This window comes from Ovis canadensis, chromosome 3 (genome assembly GCF_042477335.2).
Source record: "Ovis canadensis isolate MfBH-ARS-UI-01 breed Bighorn chromosome 3, ARS-UI_OviCan_v2, whole genome shotgun sequence".
Taxonomy (NCBI): domain Eukaryota; kingdom Metazoa; phylum Chordata; class Mammalia; order Artiodactyla; family Bovidae; genus Ovis; species Ovis canadensis.
The window spans coordinates 52,417,146-52,434,435 of NC_091247.1; the positions used below are offsets into that span (position 1 = coordinate 52,417,146).

Here is a 17,290-nt window from a genome sequence, read left to right on the forward strand (position 1 = left end):
GTGATGCCATCCAGCCATCTCATCCTCTGTCGTCCCCTTCTCCTCCTGCCCCCAATCCCTCCCAGCATCAGAGTCTTTTCCAATGAGTCAACTCTTCACATAAGGTGGACAAAGTACTGGAGTTTCAGCTTTAGCATCATTCCTTCCAAAGAACACCCAGGACTGATCTCCTTTAGAATGGACTGGTTGGATCTCCTTGCAGTCCAAGGGACTCTCAAGAGTCTTCTTCAACACCACAGTTCAAAAGCATCAATTCTTCAGCGCTCAGCTTTCTTCACAGTCCAACTCTCACATCCATACACGACCAATGGAAAAACCATAGCCTTGACTAGACGGGCCTTTATTGGCAAATTAATGTCTTTTGAATATGCTATCTAGGTTGGTCATAACTTTTCTTCCAAGGAGTAAGAGTCTTTGAATTTCATGGCTGCAATCACTATCTGCAGTGATTTAGGAGCCCCCCCACAAAAAGTCTGAACTGTTTCCACTGTTTCCCCATATATGTCCCATCAGTGGCCGGAAGGAACTATCCCACGCCCAAGGCCAGCAGTGGCAGCTGGGAGGAGCTCCCCTCCGCCTGAGGTCAGGGGCAGCAGCCGAGAGAAGCAACCCCACATCCAAGGAGCAGTGGGTGCGTGGGCACAAGAGGGCCGAGAGGAGCCACTCCACGTGCAAGGTCAGGAGGGGTGGCGGTGAGGAGATACCCCTCGTCCAATGTAAGGAGCAGCAGCTGCGCTTTGCTGGAGCAGCCGTGAAGAGATACCCCATGTCCTAGGTAAGAGAAACCCAAGTCAGACGGTAGGTATTGCCAGAGGGCATCAGAGGGCAGACACACTGAAACCATAATCACAGAAAACTAGTCAATCTAATCACATGGACCACAGCCTGGTCTTACTCAGTGAAACTAAGCCATCCCCTGTGGGGCCACCCAAGGCGGGTCATGGTGTAGAGGTCTGACAGCATGTGGTCCACTAGAGAAGGGAATGGAAAACCATTTCAGTATTCTTGCCTTGAGAACCCCATTAACAGTATGAAAATGCAAAATGATAGGATACTGAAAGAGGAACTCCCCAGGTTGGCAGGTGCCTAATATGCTACTGGAGATCAGTGGAGAAATAACTCCAGAAAGAATGAAGGGATGGAGCCAAAGCAAAAACAATACCCAGTTGTGGATGAAGTTAGTAATTTTAATAATATAGGTGATACCATAGCATTAAAATTACAGTAATCTACGATTCATTCTTTCAAGTTTAAGAACAGGCCAAATGGACTATTCAGTGGAAGAGCAGTGAGTGAGGATAATCATTCCTTCACTAAATAGTTCTTATATAATGAGTTTCATTCTTTGAAAGTCTGTTTTAGTTTACTTTGGACCATATTAACTTGAGGAAGTGGGGCTGGTCAATTGGCTTCAGTTTTATCAAGCTAATGTGTAAGTTCCAAAGATTGAATTTAACTTTAAGTCAAAATTTGCTTTATATTATTATTCATTAGGTCAGAGCATCCATGCTTACATTGGGATATTTTAGATAATTTTGTGTCCAAAAAAATGCATAACCTGAAAGTTGAGAATTTTGTTTTATTTGGCAGAAAAAACTGAGGACTTAAGTCTGAAAAACCACCTCTCAGATAACTCTGATGGACTGCTCTGAAGAGGGAAGTGGGGGAGCAGGATGCAAAGAGATTTTTGCAACAAAAAACTGGGTAGTTTGAATATCAAAAGATTACTGTTAGTTAAAGAAAACCAGACATTTTAAGTTAATTAATTTAGTACTTTTTATATGTCTATGTATGAAAAGATGCAAGAATCTGGGCTCTTTGAAATAATTTCCTTGATATCCACCTTAACTGTCTAGGGCCAGCATCCTATTCTTCTCACTCAGGTTGCACTGTTGGAGGAGACTGTAGTGGCTGCTAACTTTATGGCCACAGACTCCTTAGTTTGCTGATATGACAGGTGACATTTTTCATTCACATGTTCTATGATCATGGGAAATCGAGGCAGTATGCTTGTTCTGATGGTTAAAGTAAACCATACCTGTCTTTTGTTTAGTGTTTGATAACTCCTTTAAGATACTTTGTTAAATTTAGTGGGATATCCAGGTTTAACTCTAATTTGAGCTCCAGCATTGATTAAGGACATGAACACTTACCAATTGATGCATTTTAGGACATATTGAAGTTAATTCAGAGTATATGATATGGAGGCATAAAAGGTAATTGGCACCCTTTTGTCTTTTTGTTGTATAAATTATTCGGGTAAATTTAGGATTTCCAATTGTGTACATTATGAATATTTGTTTCAGGTTTTTCCCCCATGGAAGAACAGTGCCTCTTCAAACAAACAAATCCCCTTGTCATTTCCTGCATGGTTATACTCTTCAGCTTTTTGGTTACTTCTTGTTCATGTCTGTCTTCTCATCCCTTCTCTGGGCCTCCAATTCCATTTCAGTTTCATTAGTAAACTCCTTGTGTTGTACAGCAAGGAGTTCAATGAAGCTGTCCTCTTTCAGATCTAGCTTGAAATAAAGATACTGTACTGCTGTACTCTATACAGTACTGTGAAAATACACAAAACCACAACTACTTGCAGAGGAGTCACACACATGACAATATACACAAAACATGTGAACTAACTTATGTGACTGGAGAGGTGAACTCACATGCACACCTTTGAAAGTTCACATCTTAAAGGTTCGTATGTAGGAGACTTATTGTACATAGAAAAGCACTAAATTCCTTAACTTGAAATACCTGGGTATTTTTTTAATTAACAGTAATCTTTTGAAGTTCAGACTACCTGGTTTTTGTTGCAAAAATGCCTGTATATCCTGACTCCTCTCTTACCTCTTTGGAGCAGTGTCTTAGAGCTATCTAAGATACTGTGCCCAGGACTTATGTCCTAGGTTTTGTCCATCAAATAAAGCATAATTCTCAAATTTTAGGTTGTGCATTTTTTCAACTGACACTTCCTTTTTTTGTGTGTGTGTGGTTACTAGATATACTTTAGGCGAACCTCTCTACTCTGAGGAGATTTATAAGTTTATTCCCTCAGAAAGTCCCAAATCAGTATCATCAGATTTAGGGGTTCCTTCTATCATAATGGGTGAATTAATTCTTGGCTGGGGTAGAGGTAGTCCATAGGTATTTTACCCCAGAACTCTGAGTATCAGAATTTATTTTGATGTCAGAGTCACAGGTATTGATAGCAGCAGCAAAGGCAATTTGCAGAGTCCTAGTGAGTCATTCCAGAGAAGGCAATGGCAACCCAATTCAGTACTCTTGCCTGGAAAATCCCATGGATGGAGGAGGCTGGTAGGCTGCAGTCCCTGGGGTCGCTGCGAGTTGGACATGACTGAGTGGCTTCACTTTCACTTTTCACTTTCATGCATTGGAGAAGAAAATGGCAACCCATTCCAATGTTCTTGCCTGGAGAATCCCAGGGATGGGGGAGCCTGGTGGGCTGCCGTCTATGGGGTCACACAAAGTTGGACACCACTGAAGTGACTTAGCAGCAGCAGCAGCAGTGAGTCATTTGCTTTAGGGAATGTAGACTTCAACATAATGCATAGTAACATTTCCTCCATGCAAGTGGGTCCACGTAGCACATAGAGTATGAGTCTCCCTGAATCTTTTATAGAACAGGGGACAATCCTAAACTGAGAAACACAATCAAGGGCCAAAAGGTAAAAGCCATTCTCCTGAGCCTAGCACCTGTCACAGCCTATGCTGGAATTAAATCACAGAATAAATTCAGCTGAGATGTACAACTCAGGGCCACTTTAAGGAAGGCTTCATTCTCCTAGTATTATACGACAAGGGTTCCATAAAACTCAGCAAATGCAGCACAATGTAGCCAAGCTCAAAACATAAACTTCACAGCAGGCAACAACAGAGCCCAGAGTAAGCAGCAGCTCAAAATAATTGCTCACCTACAGGCAGCAGAGCCAGTTAGCAAACCAAAGCAAGAGAAGAGATCTCTGCTTCTGGTGGTTGTGGTCTAGACATCTTGCTGACATAACCATTATTTTGCACATTTCATGAGAAAAAAATAGATCTCCACCCAGAATTTGGTTTGTGTAACAAAACTCATGATACCGCACCACAATAGGTTTGGGGGTGACAGAGGATGAGATGGTTGGATGGCATCATCAACTCGATGAACAAGAGTTTGAACAAACTCTGGGAGATAGTGAAGGACAGGGAAGCCTGGCATGCTGCAGTCTATGGGGTCACAAAGAGTCAGACATAACTGAGCAACTGAATAGCAATTTATGTGAGGAAATCTTGAGGGAACAAGAAGGCAAAAGCAGGTAATGGCTGCCTTGAGTAAGGCAGAAAGGATAGACTGGGCTTTTAGAGTGGCTATGGGCTGGCATTCTAAACAGGTTTGAATTTCCCACAGGCACTGAAGGAGGAGACAGGGCAAAACTTCTAATCAGTCTATTCAGATGTAGAACAAAGAAGAATAGGGAAAGGCTTAAAAGCAGTAGTCATTCATCAAAAATGTGTGCTTATTACACCCTTTAATGCATTTTAAAATGTTGACTCTTTGAAAATATTACATGTTGAAAAACTAAATGAAACCCTCGCCTTGTTATTCTCCCCAAATGGAAAGCAACAAGGAATCAGTAGAGACACTTAAAGCCATCATTTTCTACTTAAAAGTCCCTTTATATCTACATTATTTTCCTAGGAATCTTTTCGCTTTTTAAAAATAGAATTTGGAGGAACATAACCAGAAATATTCATAGTAGAAACGAATCTTAGAAATTGTGTCTTCTAATATTTTTCTGAAATAGGTATTGGAATTCCAGGTATTAGACCAAATGCCCCAAGTGAAGTTTTAAATTAATCTTGTCATAAATAATTATTTTGTTAATTAATTTGGGGGAGGATCTGGAATTAATCTTTGACCTCTGTATCCCAGTAAAGTCAAGACCTTCTGAAAACCTTTCCATGCTTTCCTAATGTGGACTTTATTCTTTATTTGACAAAGTCTTTTCTTCTGGGAAGGAAGTACTGCTGTAAATTTCAGTTCACTTGGATAAAGCTTTGATTCCTCATCTAAGACTTGACAGCAAAGTAAGGACTTGACTTCTGCCTTTATCATGTCATTTACAACTGGGATTTATTCCAAAGATATCATAACAGATCACTGTTGATGGAAGATTTTTATTACCTAGAATCTGTGTGGGCTTAGACAACAGGCATAATATCACCACATTCCTTTAAGGACAAGTGTTATCCCCCACAACTGTGGGCTTTTCTCATTGGCTTCATCTGGATTATCAACATCCCTCAAAGCCAAAGCATCCCTGAATTGCAACAACTTTTAATAAGTGATTTCCTCCAACTTTCCATTCTTTGATAAGACAGGTAATTCAAATTTGGCGAAGTGCCTGAGAAAAAGGGCCGAACACACATTAGTGAATATAATCATCTTCCCCTTTTTCTTATCTTCTTTTTCTTTAATGTTATGACTAAATAATACCTTAATCCTTTTACATTTTCAGAAAAAGCTCCCTTTCCCTAACTAGTTTAATCAAGTATAATTTTGAGTATTTATTACACATACAAACTTAAATGCAGATATCATCCTTTGACTTTGTTTCTCTGTCATTTACTACATGGTGTACTCATTACCATGGTGGACAATAAGGGAGAGCTAAGAAGTCTAGTATAGTGGCTTGATAGGTAGTTCTGATTAGTAGCCACATACTTAGGTTTCATATGCTTTACATCAGTGGTTCTCAGATTAAATGTGGATAAGAATCAATTGGAAAGCTTGAAAAAGTAAACATTCCTTAGGTTCATTAATTCTCACCCAGTAGATGTCAATAGGCCCTAAATATTTGCATTTCTAACAAGCTCACCAGTAATTCTGATGCTGTGATTCCAAGAACCACTTATTGAGTAGATCTTTGTTCTATAAGAGTATTTCTTCAGTGCACACATGGCTCAGTTCAGTTCAGATCAGTTCAGTCACTCAGTCGTGTCTGATTATTTGCAACCCCACGAATTGCAGCGTGTCAGGCCTCCCTGGCAATCACCATCTCCCGGAGTTCACTCAAACTCACATCCATTGAGTCCGTGATGCCATCCAGCCATCTCATCCTCTGTCGTCCCCTCTTCCTCCTGCCCCCAATCCCTCCCAGAATCAGAGTCTTTTCCAATGAGTCAACTCTTCTCATGAAGTGGCCAAAGTATTGGAGTTTCAGCTTTAGCATCATTCCTTCCAAAGAATACCCATGGCTAATCTCCTTTAGAATAGACTGGTTGGATCTCCTTGCAGTCCAAGGGACTCTCAAGAGTCTTCTCCAAAACCACAGTTCAAAAGCATCAATTCTTCGGTGTTAGCTTTCTTCACAGTCCAACTCTCACATCCATACATGACCACTGGAAAAACCATAGCCTTGACTAGATGGACCTTTGTTGGCAAAGTAATGTCTCTGCTTTTCAATATGTTATCTAGGTTGGTCATAACTTTTCTTCCAAGGAGTAAGCGTCTTTTTAATTTCATGGCTGCAGTCACCATCTGCAGTGATTTTGGAGCCCAAAAAATAAAGTCTGACACTATTCCCACTGGAGTGCCCCATATCTGATACACTGAATCAGACTGGGAGAGGGAACCAGGAATCTATGATAACATGTGAAGTGATTTATATTTATACTGATGATGTATGAAAATTCTAAATCAGTGGTTCTCATACTTAGCTATACATTATACTCACCTGGCAATATTTAATAACTTCTGATACCTTGCTTCCACCTGTAGATACTCTGATTAAATTAGTATGAGGTGCAATCAGGGCCATCAGGATTTATAAAATTTCACTAGGTGATAACTAATGTACAGCAAAATTTGGGAACCACTGCTCTAAACAATATTTAAATCAAACATCTGGGAAATAAAATTAGAACTTTGTCAAAGAAACTTGCTTGTCATTATAACTGAGAAACAACAGCAGTGAGAGAAGCCAGAGGTAGTAGAATATCTTCAACAGACTGAGATAACACAATTGATAACCTATTACCTTAATGAAAATAATTTTCAGGCAAAAACTGAGAGACTTTATCACCAAAGAGCTCACTAAGGGAATATTAAAAAAAGGACTCTGTTGCATAAGAAATGGTGACAAAGACATTGATAATATCTGGGTAAAATAAAGCAATATTGATTGTTTATAATAACTGATTACTTTGATTATAAAATAATAAAAATCAATGGAAAACATAATAGCTGAGAAAGCTTGAAAAATTCCCAAGACATCTCGGAATTCAGATTTGGAATAAGCTAAGTCTATTTCATGTCAAAAATTGCCTTGTTTATTCAGGAGTTAAAAAAAAAGAAAGAAAGAAACACTTTTCTTCATGAAGTCCAGAAGCCTCACTCTTAAAAGAAATGCATATTTACTGCTGGCATTTAATGAAATTGGTCTTTTGTGCAGAACTTTATTCCACTTTGTTCTAATTGGAATTATAGTTGACCTTGTGCCTTTTTGACATAAATCTAAAAGTCACCAAGGACAATTACAACATTGTCACTATAGCCTCAGGATTTCACATTAATTCTCTTAACTTACTGAGAGGGACATTCAAATCTTCCAATGATTCACAGCATGCAGAAAAAAAAAATACTGGGTGATGTATTTTTGAAAATGTGAATATGTCTGTGTGTGTTAGCAGCATGAGGGAATAATACTTAGATTTCAGTCTCCAAACATTATGAAACATTTGAACAACTTAGTAAAGGATATGAAAAATCTCCAATTTGTGTAGAATTTCTTTTAAATTATTATTTCATTAAAATTAATTTTTTTAAGAGTTACTTGCATATTTTCTATTTGGAGGAAGGAGAGTGGAAAAAATAAGCTTTGGGTTCCTTCTCCCCTTCGGGTATTTGGGAGTTCTTTTTATCCCTTCCCATATTCACCATGCAGTTGCAGTGCTTCTAGAAATGCTGCTTCTGTCTACCTTTCAGTAATTCCTCATGTTTCAGAGTTCAGAAAATTATGCTGGTATAGACACAGATAGAGATGGATAAGGGTTCTCTCTCATTCTAATTGCTTGATTAAAGTAACATAGTGGAATCCTAATGATTGCAATAAGCTATATCTAGTATCTTAGAGAAAAATAAATTCCTGAACTAATAGCAGGAAAATCAAGAGACATAATGAATAGCATTAAAATAACTAAAGGTTTATAGACATTCATTATAAATAGCTTTTGGTGATGGCCTCATAAAAATCTTTCACTTTTATAATAAGATATCTTTGGAGACCTAGGAAAAGAAACTGATGCTTAAAACTGGGCTGCGGGGGCTGGGGGTGGGGGGAAGGCTTACAGAAGAATGCAGCATTGCTTTCTTGGAAAAAAGATTTACAAACTATTGTTAGGGAACTATTGAATGAAACTACCTGCCTTGGTTAGATAGGATAATGACCACTTGCCTGAGTTCCTCACAGCAGGAGGTCCAGATAGATCAGGAACACAGAGTTGCTGCTATAAATATGGGAAAGGCCAGAAGAGGAGATGACCAACCTCCCAGAATTATTCTTCTGGAATACATCTTGGCTAAGAAATGCATGTGCCAGCAACAAGGATCCTGAGTCAGACTATGGGCCAAGCAAGATGATTGGCCAGAGACAACCAGGAAACTAACTCCATTGCCATAAAATTGGACACTGGGAGAGCAGTTCTCCTGGGTTCCTTTACCCTACTGCTCTCCTCTTGGGTGCCCCTTTCCAGATCCCATTTCTTAAAATTTCTAGTTTGTCAGCATGTGTGTCTCCTTAGACAATTCATATTCAAGGGTTAACAAGAGCCCACTCTCGGGCCCTGAAAGGAGTCCCCTTTCCTGCAACCCTATGATGAGAATGAATTTGGAGTGAGAAAAATTTATCTTGTTCAAAACCAGGGGCCAGTCCTTAATATGGCAACAATACAGGAGAAGTCTTTAGAAGATATTTAACTTGCTGCTCTCATGTGGACTCCATGAATCACTATATCTAGCAAAACATGAGAAATCTGAGAGCTGGAAAGGTTGACTAAGTAAGAAATAGATGACTGAATTAAAACCCAGGGGATATTCTTACCTGGCAGGGGAGGTACCATAATCAAAAACATGGTTTTCCCAGAGCAAGGCTGATCGATTGCATTTCAGATATGCACTGTGATTTCCCCAAATGTGGGAAACTCAACTGCATAATTTGTGGTAGTGGGGAACTGTGTTCATACTTTACCCTGGTGTTAAAACAAAACAATGGAGAGGGTAAACATATGATTGAAAGTGAAATAAAAATGCCCAAATCTAGGTCTAGATATGTACACAAGATATATCTATCAGTAGATATGTAGAGATTTGTTGTTGTTCAGTCGCTAACTCATGCGACTCCTCTCAACTCCATGAACTGCAGTACCCCAGGCTTCCCTGTCCTTCACTATCTCCCTGAATTTGCTCAACCTGATGTCCATTGAGTCAGTGATGCCATCCAAACCTCTCATTCCCTGTTGCCTCCTTCTCGTCTTGCTTTATATATAGTTTACTAGCTTGAGTAAACCTTCCAGAACTCAGTAAAAATAAATAAATAAATAAATAAAAATAGATTAACATATAGTGCAAAAACTAATGTGTTAAGAATGACCATCAACTAAAATAGTGGAGTAGCTAACTCCAAGGAGCTATCCCTTCAGAGAATCACTGAAAGAGCAAGCAAAAACTGTTAAAATCAACTTAGTCAGAGATCAGGAAAACAGTCAAAGGAAAATTTAAATTAACAAAGTGAATGCTAAATTAAGAAAAGGCAACTGAACAAAAAAAGAAAAGGCAACTTATAAATGATAGAGAAACTATGCCATTTTTACTTGCCTGAGGCCCAGTGCCACTCTGACTCAGTTGTAGTCTTGTTCATTCCTGAGGAAGCGGGGTGGCAGTTCAGTTCAGCTCAGCCACTCAGTCAATGAAGATGATGACAGCAGCCATGAAACTAGACGTCGCTTGCTCCTTGGAAGAAAAGCTATGACCAACCTAGACAGCATATTAGAAAGCAGACGACAAAGATCCATCTAGTCAAAGCTATGGTTTTTCCAGTGGTCATGTATGGATGTGAGAGTTGGACTATGAAGAAAGCTGAGTGCCAAATAATTGATGCTTTTGAACTGTGGTGTTGGAGAAGACTCTTGAGAGTCCCTTGGCCTGCAAGGAGATCCAACCAGTCCATCCTAGAGGAAATCAGTCCTGAATATTCATTGGAAGGACTGATGCTGAAGCTGAAGCTCCAATACTTTGGTCACCTGTAAGGTAAACTGACTCATTAGAAAAGACCCTGATGCTGGGAAGGATTGAAAGGGGGGAGGAGAAGGGGACGACAGAGGATGAGATGGTTGGGTGGCATCACAAGCTCAAGTTTGAGTATGACATGAGTTTGAGTAAGCTCTGGGAGTTGGTGATGGACAGGGAAGCCTGACGTGTTGCAGTCCATAGGGTGGAAAAGATTTGGACATGCAGAGTAGATTCCAGTTGCAAAAATAATTGTGTTTTTTCTGAGTGCCTGAAGGACACCTGAAGAGGATTGTCTGGAGGGGTGAGACAAGTTACTGGACAAAAGGGGACTTCAGTCCATCTTCGCATCCTATGTCAATAAACATCTAATACTTTTTCTTTGTCATTGGATAGTAGCTATAGGTTGACCAGTCATTCAAATTTTTTTTTCCAAAGGATTCCCAGGTGGAATGTGGAACCTTAAAGGAAGCACCTCCCATTTTAGCTTGCACAGTTTGTACCAAATGTCTGCATGCTCAAATCAACCCAACAAAACCAGAAATTCACCAGCTGGGAGTCACACTCCAAATAAAACAAAAGTCAAAGTGATGCCCAGAAATCAAAAGCCAAATGGCATAAATGCCAAACGTGACTTCCTCAGGTCCCCTAGACCTGTGACCTGGCAGAGTCAGTGCTTGTGGCTCCAAACTTAGTTCTGATACACTTTAAAGCTTTTTTTTGTTGGTTTCCTGCAAAGAAGTTACTTTATAATTTTCTCTTTTAGAACTTCCTAGATACCAAAGTAATTATTCCATTCACTCTGGTTGATCTTATGGCTTTTTTCTAACTATATACACAAAAACGTCAATTTTGTAATAGCAAAAGAAACCCAGTTTGGACATTTTTATTGAGATCTTCTTTAGTATACTTTCTCCAATTAACTAGATACTCGCAAGTATGAGCTCGTTTAAGTTGAATTTTCAGAGATAAAAATTACTAGTGAAATTGTATGGTTGGCCTGTGTGCTGCTTATGAGCTTAACTTCTCCAGGAGTTACCCCAAAGTCATTTCAGCTCATCTTACAGGCCTCAGATTCTCCCTCCAGCAGTCTAAGACCAGTGTGGGTGCTCAGGCCACTGAATGGCCAGTTCTTACAGTGACCCCTAGCTGAACAAGCGTTTTAATTAGTGAGAGGCTTTCTCCTATGGGACAACTGCATGGCATGAGAACTAGCCCTGCACCACTTCTATAAATCTCTCAGCCACCTGAGAAAACTGGGGCTGACTGGAAGGACTCTTGCCCCTTTTCTTTGGAGCAAAGCTGTCATGTATTCTCCTCACTTTTATGCCAACAAATTCTGTAAAGGCAGCCAAACTGAGGAAAAGTATCACATCAGCCTCTTACTTAACCACTCAGTCAAGACCACTCAGTTCCCTACACCTGAGTGACCTCGGTGTCTTTCAGCCAAGCCCTGGGTACTCATCGATGTTTTCAATTGACGCCCCCTCCAGTATCTTTCCACTGGGTGGGTAATTCCCCTGGCATTTTTAAGCCACACACCCCACCCAGTATCTTTTGATTGCATGGGAATTTCTTGGTATCTTTCAACCAAGCCCCACTCATTTCCTAGACCATAAGTGGGTATGCCCTGGATATTTCACCTGTCCCATCCCACCCCCAGTATCTTTCCAACTGGGCAGGGACAGGTAACCTGCTCCACCACCACATAAAACTCAGAATGTCAACTAAGATGGGAGATTTGAGAACCCGAAGAGACTTACCCAAATTCATCTGTACTCCCAGAGGAGACATGGGCACAAGGGGCCCATTTGTTGGTACCAAAGCTCTGGTTCCTCGTGGAGTTCGGGTGAAGGAAGGAAGTCCACTCTAAGTCACTTGGTCAGTCATCATAACTGTCAACTAAAAAGATGCATAACTTAAGAGTTGTGATTTAAGTTTTATTTGGGGACAAAATGAGAATTGCAGCCCAGAAGGCAGCACCTCAGATAGCTCTCAGAGACCTGAGAGACTGCTCCAAAGAGGCAGTTGGAGAAGGTCAATAAACGAGATTTCAGTGAAGGGGGAGTTTAATGCAATCAAGTGTTTACTTTACAGGATGTTTTCTGCTAGTCAGGAGGGATTCAGTGATTTTCTAAATATGAGTAGATGCAGGGTTTGGGATAATGGAATCATTTTCTGAAAATGAGGGCTTCCCTGATAGCTTAGTTGGTAAAGAATCTGCCTGCAGTGCAGGAGACCCCACTTCGACTCCTGGGTAAAGAAGATGCTCTGCAGAAGGGATAGGTTACCCACTCCAGTATTCTTGGACTTCCCTTGTGGCTCAGCTGGTAAAGAATCCTCCTACAATGCTGGAGACCTGGGTTTGATCATTGGGTTGGGAAGATCGCCTGGAGAAAGGAAAGGCTACCCACTCCAGTATCCTGGCCTGGAGAATTGATATTCCACGGAAATATTGGAAATGTTTCTGCCCTCATTCAAATGGCCAGGAGAGGGCGCTTTCACTTTCACTTTTCTAAAAATATCTATCTAAAGACCTGTCGCACCATATTCCCTGTAGCACAGAGTGCCTCAGTCCACCTCGAATTCCCTCAGAGAGTGTTGAAGGTCAACAGCTGCAGCAGCACAAGATTCAGTCTCCCCAGAGGCAGATGACAAATGAATTTATGGTTACATAGAGAATGAATTTATGGTTGCTAGGGTGGAAGGGTAGGGGGAGGGATAGAGGAATTTGGGATTGACATGTACATGCATGCATGCATGGGAAGTAACTTCAGTCTTTGAGACCCTATGTCCTGTAGCCTGCCAGGCTTTTCTGTCCATGGGATTCTCCAGGCAAGAATACTGGAGTGGGTTGCTATGCTTTCCTCCAAGGGATTTTCCCAACCTGAGGATTGCACTCACATCTCCCACAGCTTCTGTATCTCAGCTGAATCGTTTACTGCTGAGCCACCGAAGAAGCCATTGATATGTACAAACTGCTATATTTAAATAACCAACAAGCATCTACTGTATACAAAAACGGAGAAGGGACAAGAGAATGATACAGGTGAGATGAAACTGGTCTTGTGTTGATTATTTTTGAAGCTAATTAATGGATTCATGAGAATTTACTACACCACTCCTTCCATTTTTGTGTGTTTGAAATGTTCCTTAATAAAAAAGTTAAAAAAATAAAAAGAGCTGGCAGGTAAAGACTGTGAAATTTAACTCAAAAATTTCAGGTTTATTTAAGTAATCATTTATTCATGCTGCTAAGTCGCATCAGTCCTGTCCGACTCTGTGCGACCCCATAGACGGCAGCCCACCAGGCTCCTCTGTCCCTGGGATTCTCCAGGCAAGAACGCTGGAGTGAGTTGCCATTTCCTTCTCCAATGCATGAATGAAAAGTGAAAGTGAAGTCGCTCAGTCGTGTCCAACTCTTAGTGACCCCATGAACTGCAGCCTACCAAGCTCCTCCATTCATGGGATTTTCCAGTCAAGAGTACTGGAGTGGGGTGCCATTGCCTTGAGGGCAAACTATATTTTTCTTTCCTTTTTCTTTCTTCTTTCCCTTGCTTCCTCTCTCTCCTTCCCTCCCTCTTTCTCTTTCTCCCTTTCTGTCTCTGTTCCTTCCTTCCTTTCTGCCTCCCTTCTTTCCTTCCTCCCTCTCTTCCTTTCTTTCTTAGCAAATAATACTTTCTTTTTCTCCTGTCTCTAGCCTGATCAATTCAATTTATAGTACTTATTATAGCATTGACACCATTTTAAACTTGTTTCTAATTGTCTCTGTTTCCTGGCTGTATATTTCTTAAGATGAAGGACATTGTTTGGTTCCCTGTTGTATTCTTGTGTCTAACACATAGTCATCAATGTTAAACATATATATTAAAAAAATTATTTTATTGAAGTATAATTGATTTACAATGTTATCTTAATTTCTACTGTATAGCACAGTGATTCAGTTATATATAAATACATATTCAAATACATAGCTATTGAACCAATGAATTCACTGAACACAAAAGCAAACCAAGAAGTATTTTTGAGCAATTCTTATGATCTAGACACTCAGCTACTCATAGTCAAAAAAGCATTCTGGGAAAATGAGGAGTTTAAACAAAGAAAGGAGATTATAATGTGGTTTTCAAACTGATGAGTCCAACCTGGCTAGAGACAAACTTTCATTTTGGTGCATCTTGTGAAATAAGACTTTAATATGTTATGATTTGTCAATCATAAAATGTTTAATGCCAAACTAAGAAATACATTGAATCGTGTTAACACGAGGGAAAAGGGAGAAAACTGACTGAATATTATGGTAGGAATATTAAGTGTTAGGATTCCCTGAAACTTTTATTTAGCACCAAAGTTTAGCACCAGGATACACAAGACTGGTCAGTAATGAAGACTGCAGATACTATGGATGGAACCCTAATTTGCTGGACAGAAGTGAGGCAGAGACTGATGAGAGATCATTTCAGGCAAGATTATATTTAAATAAACCAATGACACTCTTTGAGTTCACAGATTGTAGAAGTGGATGAAGTGTTACATCAGAAAACTAAACTCTGCTAAACTAGGAAAGGTCAAGGTGGAGAAAATAGGGCAGTGAATAGTAAGTAGGCAAATGTGTAACCTGAGATGATCTATTCACTACCACAGAAAGCCTGACACCGTCAGTGCAATCACTTTAAGACAATGAAAGAAAATATAGCATAAAGAGGAAATAGGGAAAATCCAAAGAAGAGAAGGTATATGAACAAGTGTGGCTGACTCACTTTTGCTGTACAGCAGAAACTAACACAACATTGTAAAGCAGCTATACTCCATTATTTTTTTCTAAGAAGAAATAGAAAAAAAAAAAGAAGAAAAAAAGAAATAGGGAAATAAAAACTAAAAAAAATGGCACCAGTTAGACTGGCACCAACAGCTTAATTAGACAGGCATATGAGGTGCCATTCGCTGCAGCCTTAGAGTAAGCTAGATAATATTTGATGCTGGAGTCTAGCTTAAATTCTGCTCAGAGAAAGTGCTGAATTGGATTTAATGGTCATTTCTACTTGATTGTGTTTGGAAATTAAAGGTGAGTTAGACGCTGCTCAGCAATTAATTTTTTTTTTTACAGTACCAATCCTAAATGTCTATGAAAATCTGACTTAAAAAAGAAAGTTTAGTAATACATCAGGAGAATTAAGACTGAGTAAGAAAAATAAAGACAAAGCCAACCATGGAATTTTTACACATCCATTTTGAAAACTCTAGATAAAATATTTACTAGGAATGTTTAACTTCCAGGTAAGATATAGATATAAAATATTCATTGAAAGGGGGGATTCCTGCAGTGTTCCTGACTCCAAAATACCACTTCAACTTTCACATTTATACGAGAAAACAATCACTCTAGGTTCAGATGGCTAAGGAGCTTCTAGTTAAATTACACTTCAGTAGCATTTTGAATTAAATTTTAGGGGGAAAATTTTGAAACATGAATTTTCTTATCTTCTTGGATATGTGGAATCTGGTAAAAAACAGTATTTCCATGTTTCTGATTGTTATAGAATTAGACTATAAGAGAATAGTTAGAATATTAAAAGAAAATGTTGGAAAAATATGATTGTGAAAAGCAAATTTACACATATAAAGATGTCATGATGTGATCATTCCCTATTATCAATATATTATTCTGCTTGGCTTGTGTTTTTCTTAAAGATATATTTTTATTTGTTCTTTTCGTATCCCACTAGATAACTTCTTTCTTTGTTGTTGAGTATATGGACTTATATGTCCTTGGAGACTTCAAGAAGCACAATATTTGAAGATTAATATACTGGAAATTGAATACACTTAACAATATGATGTCTCTTCAAGGCCAGAATCTATAGTTTACTGGTCAAATTTCTGAGAGAAACAGCATCCCCATGGAAAATGATTTTCTACCCTCCCTCCACTTTTTATTTTCCCCTCTTACCCTACTGCCCAGTTTTGGTGACATCCTTTTTCTCCTTATATAGATCCTATTCATGCATGCATGCTATCTGTCCATTTAATCACCATTGTGTGTGTGTGTGATTATCTTACCTCAGGTCACAGAATTAAAGTAACTATAGTTCTTAGTTCATGACACACCCTCACCATGAACACTATTTTTCTCAAAAAAAATTTTTTTTGATGTGAACCATTTTTAAATAACACAGAGAGGGTTTTCTTGTATTATAAATGTTAGGTGAGCAAGTAAGTTTATTCCTTCTAGAAAATGTAATCAAAACATTCTTTCTTCCTATTTTGCACTTTAAAAAGAAAAAAAATTGTTGAGATTGGCAAGATTTAACTTGAACTGAACTACAATGCATCATCATCAGCAATTATTTTTAACTTTCTTTTGGTCATAGAGATTTTTGTGGATGAATTCTCCTTATTAGTCTCACAACACATTGCATAAGCAGCCAAACTATGACTTTGTTGTGCTCCTTGGTGTCTAAGATGTATATATTTTTTAAGTGTATCACCTTTGAGACTGAAAAAGATATAATGTAGATATTTTCTCCTTTCAAACTGTGTGGTAGATTTTAAAATTTTTATTGCAAGCTGTCAGCAAATCAGTGGAGAGTTAGGTACTCTGATCAGAAGTGATAACTGGAAGGAGTGCAGCTGTCCCTGTGGGATTTCTTGTAAGGAATAGAAATACCTTGCTGAGAACATGTACATCCTCAAGGACATGCTAGGTTAGCTGAATCTAGGACTTACATTTTTTTCTAGCATGTAAGAAGAGTGTTTCCTTGTAAAGTTATCATTCCAAACGCTACCATCCAAAATCTCATCCAGTCTTTGTTCTTTCCTTTTCCTATTTGGAGGGAAGGAGAACTGAATGGTATGAGGTTATATGGGAAGCTGCAGTCAGACTTTTAAGGTCGCCATTAGGTAACACACAAGTGGTCTAAGTGTCAACAGAAACAATATTAACAACCTAAAATTTGAGAGTTACATTTTATTCAGTGGACATACTGAACCTGAGAGACATACAAACCT

At 39.1% G+C, this 17,290-nt stretch overlaps 1 non-coding gene across 1 annotated transcript; it reads left to right on the top strand.

Annotated features, from left to right (window-relative positions):
* Window positions 1-9,090: 9,090 nt before the first annotated feature.
* On the top strand, window positions 9,091-9,249 carry LOC138438521 (U1 spliceosomal RNA). The gene has a single exon (XR_011256443.1). It is a non-coding gene; the product is annotated as a U1 spliceosomal RNA (small nuclear RNA).
* Window positions 9,250-17,290: the final 8,041 nt, after the last annotated feature.